Below are 11,938 nucleotides of genomic sequence, written 5' to 3' on the forward strand. Positions count from 1 at the left end.
CTGAACGTTAAGTCTGCAGCTTTGGGTCTGAGCTGAAGCTCACAGGAAACACGGAACCACATCCCAGAGATCAGGTCTGTGGGATCTCCAAACACCAGCAGAATCTAGACTAGGTCTAAAGACAGCCATGAACCAGAGGACAGTCTAGACCGCCATGAGAACAGGATCAGACCCAGTCAGACCAAATCTGTAGAACTGCAATCAGAAATCAGCTGGCAGAGACTGAAGCTGAGACGATGATCAGCGTTGAAAAGGCTGCTGACTCCCTGAGTAGCCCCAGAAACCTCTAGAACAGTGCCCCTCAACCAAAGAGCCAAATTATCTTAAAAATACCCGTCCAAGAGCCACAGTCTCAGTGGTGAAAGCTGGAAAAATGGTGAGAAAAAGTGGCAAAATTGAATTTCAAAAATGAGTTACAGGAGATAAAAAATGGTCAAAAAAAGGAAAAAAATCAGTAAAGCAAAAAGCAGGATAAAAGAGGCAAAAACTGGTGGAAAATGGCAAAAATGGGGAGAAAAGCAGAAGAATTGATTCAAAAATGAGTTACAGGTGGTAAAAATGGTCAAAAAAAGGTAAAGATGGGGCAAAAAATGAGAAACTCAAATGGGCAAAAGTGGCAAAATTGGAAGAAAAAAAAGGCAGCTTAAATGTGCAAGGGGCAAGAAGGGAAAATTTTCAAAATAGCAAAAAGAGAGAAAAGAGGCAAAAATGATTAAAAAAGAGTTACAGGTGGTAGAAATGGTGAAAAAAGTAAAAATGAGTGAGAAGAGACTAAAATGGGAAAAAAATGGGAAAAAGTGGAATTCAGTGTTAAAGGCAGTTTAAATGGGTGAGAAGGGGCAAAACATGGCAAAAAATAGCAAAAAGCAAGACAAAAAAAGGCAAAAATTGGCAAAAAAAGAGCAAACTTGGGCTTAAAAAGTTGTAAGAATAGATTAAAAGTGGCAAAAAAGGAGGAAAAATTGCAAATAAAGGCAAATATATAATAAAAATATCCAAACAAAAAAATAAAGGTTGACAATTTAAACCAACTGTACAAGAGTGGGGAACAAACTGGTTAAAGGGTCATTTCTGAGGTTAAAGTTGACCGTTTTACAGATTTTCTGGGGAAAAATATTTCAAATTAAGACAGAAAAGAGCCAAAAATCATCACAAAAGAGCCACATGTGGCTCCAGAGCCAGCGGTGAGTAACACTGATCAATGACAGGACAACCCCGACCCTACCAGAGGAATAGAAGCTCCTGTGGTTGAGACCTCCATCAAATCAAACTACAGAGCTGTCAGCTAATGCATGGTTTAGCCCTGCCTCCACAGAGAGCCAATGGCAACCCCTCCTCTAAGACCCCATTGAAATAACGTCGGACTAATGAACTGTTAGGGGCTAAAGTGTTGTCTCATGTCACAGCCGTCTCCTAGAAACGTCTGGACACTTCTCCTCCTCTCCTTGTGCCACATCTTTCTTGGATTATTGTAGTTTTTTGTGGCATAAATTAAATCAAGCATGGGTTTAGTCATTTTTGATAAAGGTCGACACTGAGGAGTGAACAAACATCTACTCAGATTAAACACGATGAGAGAATCTGAATTCTCGTGTGTGATCTGTCTCTAAAGCAGCATGTTCTCTAACAGACACGACTACAGCTACAAACTACAGATACATCAGCAGCATCACTACAGCTACAAACTACAGATACATCAGCAGCATCACTACAGCTACATCAGCAGCATCACTACAGCTACAGATACAAACTACAGATACGTCAGCAACATCACTACAGCTACAAACTACAGATACATCAGCAGCATCACTACAGCTACAAACTACAGATACATCAGCAGCATCACTACAGCTACAGATACAAACTACAGATACGTCAGCAACATCACTACAGCTACAAACTACAGATACATCAGCAGCATCACTGCAGCTACAGCTACAAACTACAGATACATCAGCAACATCACTACAGCTACAAACTACAGATACATCAGCAGCATCACCACAGCTACAAACTACAGATACATCAGCAGCATCACTACAGCTACAAACTACAGATACATCAGCAGCATCACTACAGCTACAAACTACAGATACATCAGCAGCATCACTACAGCTACAAACTACAGATACATCAGCATCATCACTACAGCTACATCAGCAGCATCACTACAGCTACAAACTACAGATACATCAGCAACATCACTACAGCTACATCACTACAGATACATCAGCAGCATCACTACAGCTACAAACTACAGATACATCAGCAGCATCACTACAGCTACATCACTACAGATACATCAGCAGCATCACAACAGCTACAAACTACAGATACATCAGCAGCATCACTACAGATACATCAGCAGCATCACTACAGCTACAAACTACAGATACATCAGCAACATCACTACAGCTACAAACTACAGATACATCAGCAGCATCACTACAGCTACAAACTACAGATACATCAGCAGCATCACTACAGCTACAAACTACAGATACATCAGCAGAATCACTGCAGCTACAAACTACAGATACATCAGCAGCATCACTACAGCTACAAACTACAGATACATCGGCAGCATCACTACAGCTACAAACTACAGATACATCAGCAACATCACTACAGCTACAAACTACAAACACATCAGCAGCATCACTACAGCTACAAACTACAGATACATCAGCAACATCACTACAGCTACAAACTACAGATACATCAGCAGCATCACTACAGCTACAAACTACAGATACATCAGCAGCATCACTACAGCTACAAACTACAGATACATCAGCAGCATCACTACAGCTACAAACTACAGATACATCAGCAGCATCACTACAGCTACAAACTACAGATACATCAGCAGCATCACTACAGCTACAAACTACAGATACATCAGCAACATCACTACAGCTACAAACTACAGATACATCAGCAGCATCACTACAGATACATCAGCAGCATCACTACAGCTACAAACTACAGATACATCAGCAGCATCACTACAGATACATCAGCAGCATCACTACAGATACATCAGCAGCATCACTACAGCTACAAACTACAGATACATCAGCAGCATCACTACAGCTACAAACTACAGATACATCAGCAGCATCACTACAGCTACAAACTACAGATACATCAGCAGCATCACTACAGCTACAAACTACAGATACATCAGCAGCATCACTACAGCTACAAACTACAGATACATCAGCAACATCACTACAGCTACAAACTACAGATACATCAGCAGCATCACTACAGCTACAAACTACAGATACATCAGCAGCATCACTACAGCTACAAACTACAGATACATCAGCAACATCACTACAGCTACAAACTACAGATACATCAGCAGCATCACTACAGCTACAAACTACAGATACATCAGCAGCATCACTACAGCTACGAACTACAGATACATCAGCAGCATCACTACAGCTACATCAGCAGCATCACTACAGCTACAAACTACAGATACATCAGCAACATCACTACAGCTACAAACTACAGATACATCAGCAGCATCACTACAGCTACAAACTACAGGTACATCAGCAGCATCACTACAGCTACATCAGCAGCATCACTACAGCTACAAACTACAGATACATCAGCATCATCACTACAGCTACAAACTACAGATACATCAGCAACATCACTACAGCTACAAACTACAAACACATCAGCAGCATCACTAAAGCTACAAACTACAGATACATCAGCAACATCACTACAGCTACAAACTACAAACACATCAGCAGCATCACTACAGCTACAAACTACAGATACATCAGCAGCATCACTACAGCTACAAACTACAGATACATCAGCAGCATCACTACAGCTACAAACTACAGATACATCAGCAGCATCACTACAGCTACAAACTACAGATACATCAGCAGCATCACTACAGCTACAAACTACAGATACATCAGCAGCATCACTACAGCTACAAACTACAGATACATCAGCAACATCACTACAGCTACAAACTACAGATACATCAGCAGCATCACTACAGCTACAAACTACAGATACATCAGCAGCATCACTACAGCTACGAACTACAGATACATCAGCAGCATCACTACAGCTACATCAGCAGCATCACTACAGCTACAAACTACAGATACATCAGCAACATCACTACAGCTACAAACTACAGATACATCAGCAGCATCACTACAGCTACAAACTACAGGTACATCAGCAGCATCACTACAGCTACATCAGCAGCATCACTACAGCTACAAACTACAGATACATCAGCATCATCACTACAGCTACAAACTACAGATACATCAGCAGCATCACTACAGCTACAAACTACAGATACATCAGCAGCATCACTACAGCTACAAACTACAGATACATCAGCAGCATCACTACAGCTACAAACTACAGATACATCAGCAACATCACTACAGCTACAAACTACAGATACATCAGCAGCATCACTACAGCTACAAACTACAGATACATCAGCAGCATCACTACAGATACATCAGCAGCATCACTACAGCTACAAACTACAGATACATCAGCAGCATCACTACATATACAAACTACAGATACATCAGCAGCATCACTACAGCTACAAACTACAGATACATCAGCAGCATCACTACAGCTACAAACTACAGATACATCAGCAACATCACTACAGCTACAAACTACAAACACATCAGCAGCATCACTACAGCTACAAACTACAGATACATCAGCAGCATCACTACAGATACATCAGCAGCATCACTACAGCTACAAACTACAGATACATCAGCAACATCACTACAGCTACAAACTACAGATACATCAGCAACATCACTACAGCTACATCACTACAGATACATCAGCAGCATCACTACAGCTACAAACTACAGATACATCAGCAGCATCACTACAGCTACAAACTACAGATACATCAGCAGCATCACTACAGCTACAAACTACAGATACATCAGCAGCATCACTACAGCTACAAACTACAGATACATCAGCAACATCACTACAGCTACAAACTACAAACACATCAGCAGCATCACTACAGCTACAAACTACAGATACATCAGCAACATCACTACAGCTACAAACTACAGATACATCAGCAGCATCACTACAGCTACAAACTACAGATACATCACTACAGCTACAAACTACAGATACATCAGCAGCATCACTACAGCTACAAACTACAGATACATCAGCAGCATCACTACAGCTACAAACTACAGATACATCAGCAGCATCACTACAGCTACAAACTACAGATACATCAGCAGCATCACTACAGCTACAAACTACAGATACATCAGCAGCATCACTACAGCTACAAACTACAGATACATCAGCAACATCACTACAGCTACAAACTACAGATACATCAGCAGCATCACTACAGCTACAAACTACAGATACATCAGCAGCATCACTACAGCTACAGATACAAACTACAGATACATCAGCAGCATCACTACAGCTACAAACTACAGATACATCAGCAGCATCACTACAGCTACAAACTACAGATACATCAGCAGCATCACTACAGCTACAAACTACAGATACATCAGCAGCATCACTACAGCTACAAACTACAAACACATCAGCAGCATCACTACAGCTACAAACTACAGATACATCAGCAACATCACTACAGCTACAAACTACAGATACATCAGCAGCATCACTACAGCTACAAACTACAGATACATCAGCAGCATCACTACAGCTACAAACTACAGATACATCAGCAGCATCACTACAGATACATCAGCAGCATCACTACAGCTACAAACTACAGATACATCAGCAGCATCACTACAGCTACAAACTACAGATACATCAGCAGCATCACTACAGCTACAAACTACAGATACATCAGCAGCATCACTACAGCTACAAACTACAGATACATCAGCAGAATCACTGCAGCTACAAACTACAGATACATCAGCAGCATCACTACAGCTACAAACTACAGATACATCGGCAGCATCACTACAGCTACAAACTACAGATACATCAGCAACATCACTACAGCTACAAACTACAAACACATCGGCAGCATCACTACAGCTACAAACTACAGATACATCAGCAACATCACTACAGCTACAAACTACAGATACATCAGCAGCATCACTACAGATACATCAGCAGCATCACTACAGCCACAAACTACAGATACATCAGCAGCATCACTACATCTACAAACTACAGATACATCAGCAGCATCACTACAGCTACAAACTACAGATACATCAGCAGAATCACTACAGCTACAAACTACAGATACATCAGCAGCATCATTACAGCTACAGATACAAACTACAGATACATCAGCAACATCACTACAGCTACAAACTACAAACACATCAGCAGCATCACTACAGCTACAAATTACAGATACATCAGCAGCATCATTACAGCTACAGATACAAACTACAGATACATCAGCAGCATCACTACAGCTACAAACTACAGATACATCAGCAACATCACTACAGCTACAAACTACAGATACATCAGCAGCATCACTACAGCTACAAACTACAGATACATCAGCAGCATCACTACAGCTACAAACTACAGATACATCAGCAGCATCACTACAGATACATCAGCAGCATCACTACAGCTACAAACTACAGATACATCAGCAACATCACTACAGCTACAAACTACAGATACATCAGCAGCATCACTACAGCTACAAACTACAGGTACATCAGCAGCATCACTACAGCTACATCAGCAGCATCACTACAGCTACAAACTACAGATACATCAGCATCATCACTACAGCTACAAACTACAGATACATCAGCAACATCACTACAGCTACAAACTACAGATACATCAGCAGCATCACTACAGCTACAAACTACAGATACATCAGCAGCATCACTACAGCTACAAACTACAGATACATCAGCAGCATCACTACAGCTACAAACTACAGATACATCAGCAACATCACTACAGCTACAAACTACAGATACATCAGCAGCATCACTACAGCTACAAACTACAGCAGCTACAAACTACAGATACATCAGCATAATCACTACAGCTACAAACTACAGATACATCAGCAGCATCACTACATATACAAACTACAGATACATCAGCAGCATCACTACAGCTACAAACTACAGATACATCAGCAACATCACTACAGCTACAAACTACAAACACATCAGCAGCATCACTACAGCTACAAACTACAGATACATCAGCAGCATCACTACAGATACATCAGCAGCATCACTACAGCTACAAACTACAGATACATCAGCAGCATCACTACAGATACATCAGCAGCATCACTACAGCTACAAACTACAGATACATCAGCAACATCACTACAGCTACAAACTACAGATACATCAGCAACATCACTACAGCTACATCACTACAGATACATCAGCAGCATCACTACAGCTACAAACTACAGATACATCAGCAGCATCACTACAGCTACAAACTACAGATACATCAGCAACATCACTACAGCTACAAACTACAGATACATCAGCAGCATCACTACAGCTACAAACTACAGATACATCAGCAGCATCACTACAGCTACAAACTACAGATACATCAGCAGCATCACTACAGCTACAAACTACAGATACATCAGCAACATCACTACAGCTACAAACTACAGATACATCAGCAGCATCATTACAGCTACAAACTACAAACACATCAGCAGCATCACTACAGCTACAAATTACAAACTACAGATACGTCAGCAACATCACTACAGCTACAAACTACAGATACATCAGCAGCATCACTACAGCTACAAACTACAGATACATCAGCAGCATCACTACAGCTACAGATACAAACTACAGATACATCAGCAGCATCACTACAGCTACAAACTACAGATACATCAGCAGCATCACTACAGCTACAAACTACAGATACATCAGCAGCATCACTACAGCTACAAACTACAGATACATCAGCAGCATCACTACAGCTACAAACTACAGATACATCAGCATCAACACTACAGCTACAAACTACAGATACATCAGCAGCATCACTACAGCTACAAACTACAGATACATCACTACAGCTACAAACTACAGATACATCAGCAGCATCACTACAGCTACAACTACAGATACATCAGATACATCACTACAGCTACATCACTACAGATACATCAGCAGCATCACTACAGCTACAAACTACAGATACATCAGCAACATCACTACAGCTACAAACTACAGATACATCAGCAGCATCACTACAGATACATCAGCAGCATCACTACAGCTACAAACTACAGATACATCAGCAACATCACTACAGCTACAAACTACAGATACATCAGCAACATCACTACAGCTACAAACTACAAACACATCAGCAGCATCACTACAGCTACAAACTACAGATACATCAGCAACATCACTACAGCTACAAACTACAGATACATCAGCAGCATCACTACAGCTACAAACTACAGATACATCAGCAGCATCACTACAGCTACAAACTACAGATACATCAGCAGCATCACTACAGCTACAAACTACAGATACATCAGCAGCATCACTACAGCTACAAACTACAGATACATCAGCAGCATCACTACAGCTACAAACTACAGATACATCAGCAGCATCATTACAGCTACAAACTACAAACACATCAGCAGCATCACTACAGCTACAAATTACAAACTACAGATACGTCAGCAACATCACTACAGCTACAAACTACAGATACATCAGCAGCATCACTACAGCTACAAACTACAGCTACATCAGCAGCATCACTACAGCTACAGATACAAACTACAGATACATCAGCAGCATCACTACAGCTACAAACTACAGATACATCAGCAGCATCACTACAGCTACAAACTACAGATACATCAGCAGCATCACTACAGCTACAAACTACAGATACATCAGCAGCATCACTACAGCTACAAACTACAGATACATCAGCAACATCACTACAGCTACAAACTACAGATACATCAGCAGCATCACTACAGCTACAAACTACAGATACATCACTACAGCTACAAACTACAGATACATCAGCAGCATCACTACAGCTACAAACTACAGATACATCAGCAACATCACTACAGCTACAAACTACAGATACATCAGCAGCATCATTACAGCTACAAACTACAGATACATCAGCAGCTTCATTACAGCTACAAACTACAAACACATCAGCAGCATCACTACAGCTACAAATTACAAACTACAGATACGTCAGCAACATCACTACAGCTACAAACTACAAACACATCAGCAGCATCACTACAGCTACAAATTACAGATACATCAGCAGCATCATTACAGCTACAGATACAAACTACAGATACATCAGCAGCATCACTACAGCTACAAACTACAGATACATCAGCAGCATCACTACAGCTAAGGAGGACAGGATAAGGAGGACATGAAGTCTGTAGATTCACTGTTTCTGTCTGGCTTTAGATTTGTTAAATCCAGCTCTGACTCAGTCATAAGGGGATGTGTGATGTTCTGAGTTCCTTGGATGCAGCAGCATCACTACAGCTACAAACTACAGATACATCAGCAGCATCACTACAGCTACATCAGCAGCATCACTACAGCTACAAACTACAGATACATCAGCAGCATCACTACAGCTACATCACTACAGATACATCAGCAGCATCACTACAGCTACAAACTACAGATACATCAGCAGCATCACTACAGCTACAAACTACAGATACATCAGCAACATCACTACAGCTACAAACTACAGATACATCAGCAGCATCACTACAGCTACAAACTACAGATACATCAGCAGCATCATTACAGCTACAAACTACAGATACATCAGCAGAATCACTGCAGCTACAAACTACAGATACATCAGCAGCATCACTACAGCTACAAACTACAGATACATCGGCAGCATCACTACAGCTACAAACTACAGATACATCAGCAACATCACTACAGCTACAAACTACAAACACATCAGCAGCATCACTACAGCTACAAACTACAGATACATCAGCAACATCACTACAGCTACAAACTACAGATACATCAGCAGCATCACTACAGATACATCAGCAGCATCACTACAGCTACAAACTACAGATACATCAGCAGCATCACTACAGCTACAAACTACAGATACATCAGCAGCATCACTACAGCTACAAACTACAGATACATCAGCAGAATCACTACAGCTACAAACTACAGATACATCAGCAGCATCACTACAGCTACAAACTACAGATACATCAGCAACATCAGTACAGCTACAAACTACAAACACATCAGCAGCATCACTAAAGCTACAAACTACAGATACATCAGCAACATCACTACAGCTACAAACTACAGATACATCAGCAGCATCACTACAGCTACAAACTACAGATACATCAGCAGCATCACTACAGCTACAAACTACAGATACATCAGCAGCATCACTACAGCTACAAACTACAGATACATCAGCAGCATCATTACAGCTACAGATACAAACTACAGATACATCAGCAACATCACTACAGCTACAAACTACAAACACATCAGCAGCATCACTACAGCTACAAATTACAGATACATCAGCAGCATCATTACAGCTACAGATACAAACTACAGATACATCAGCAGCATCACTACAGCTACAAACTACAGATACATCAGCAGCATCATTACAGCTACAAACTACAGATACATCAGCAACATCACTACAGCTACAAACTACAGATACATCAGCAGCATCACTACAGCTACAAACTACAGATACATCAGCAGCATCACTACAGCTACAAACTACAGATACATCAGCAGCATCACTACAGCTACGAACTACAGATACATCAGCAGCATCACTACAGCTACAAACTACAGATACATCAGCAGCATCACTACAGCTACGAACTACAGATACATCAGCAGCATCACTACAGCTACATCAGCAGCATCACTACAGCTACAAACTACAGATACATCAGCAACATCACTACAGCTACAAACTACAGATACATCAGCAGCATCACTACAGCTACAAACTACAGATACATCAGCAGCATCACTACAGCTACAAACTACAGATACATCAGCAGCATCACTACAGCTACATCAGCAGCATCACTACAGCTACAAACTACAGATACATCAGCATCATCACTACAGCTACAAACTACAGATACATCAGCAACATCACTACAGCTACAAACTACAGATACATCAGCAGCATCACTACAGCTACAAACTACAGATACATCAGCAGCATCACGACAGCTACAAACTACAGATACATCAGCAGCATCACTACAGCTACAAACTACAGATACATCAGCAACATCACTACAGCTACAAACTACAGATACATCAGCAGCATCACTACAGCTACAAACTACAGATACATCAGCAGCATCACTACAGCTACAAACTACAGATACATCAGCAGCATCACTACAGATACATCAGCAGCATCACTACAGCTACAAACTACAGATACATCAGCAGCATCACTACAGCTACAAACTACAGATACATCAGCAGCATCACTACAGATACATCAGCAGCATCACTACAGCTACAAACTACAGATACATCAGCAGCATCACTACAGCTACAAACTACAAACACATCGGCAGCATCACTACAGCTACAAACTACAGATACATCAGCAACATCACTACAGCTACAAACTACAAACACATCAGCAGCATCACTACAGCTACAAACTACAGATACATCAGCAACATCACTACAGCTACAAACTACAAACACATCAGCAGCATCACTACAGCTACAAACTACAGATACATCAGCAGCATCACTACAGATACATCAGCAGCATCACTACAGCTACAAACTACAGATACATCAGCAACATCACTACAGCTACA

This window comes from Cheilinus undulatus, linkage group 5 (genome assembly GCF_018320785.1).
Source record: "Cheilinus undulatus linkage group 5, ASM1832078v1, whole genome shotgun sequence".
Taxonomy (NCBI): domain Eukaryota; kingdom Metazoa; phylum Chordata; class Actinopteri; order Labriformes; family Labridae; genus Cheilinus; species Cheilinus undulatus.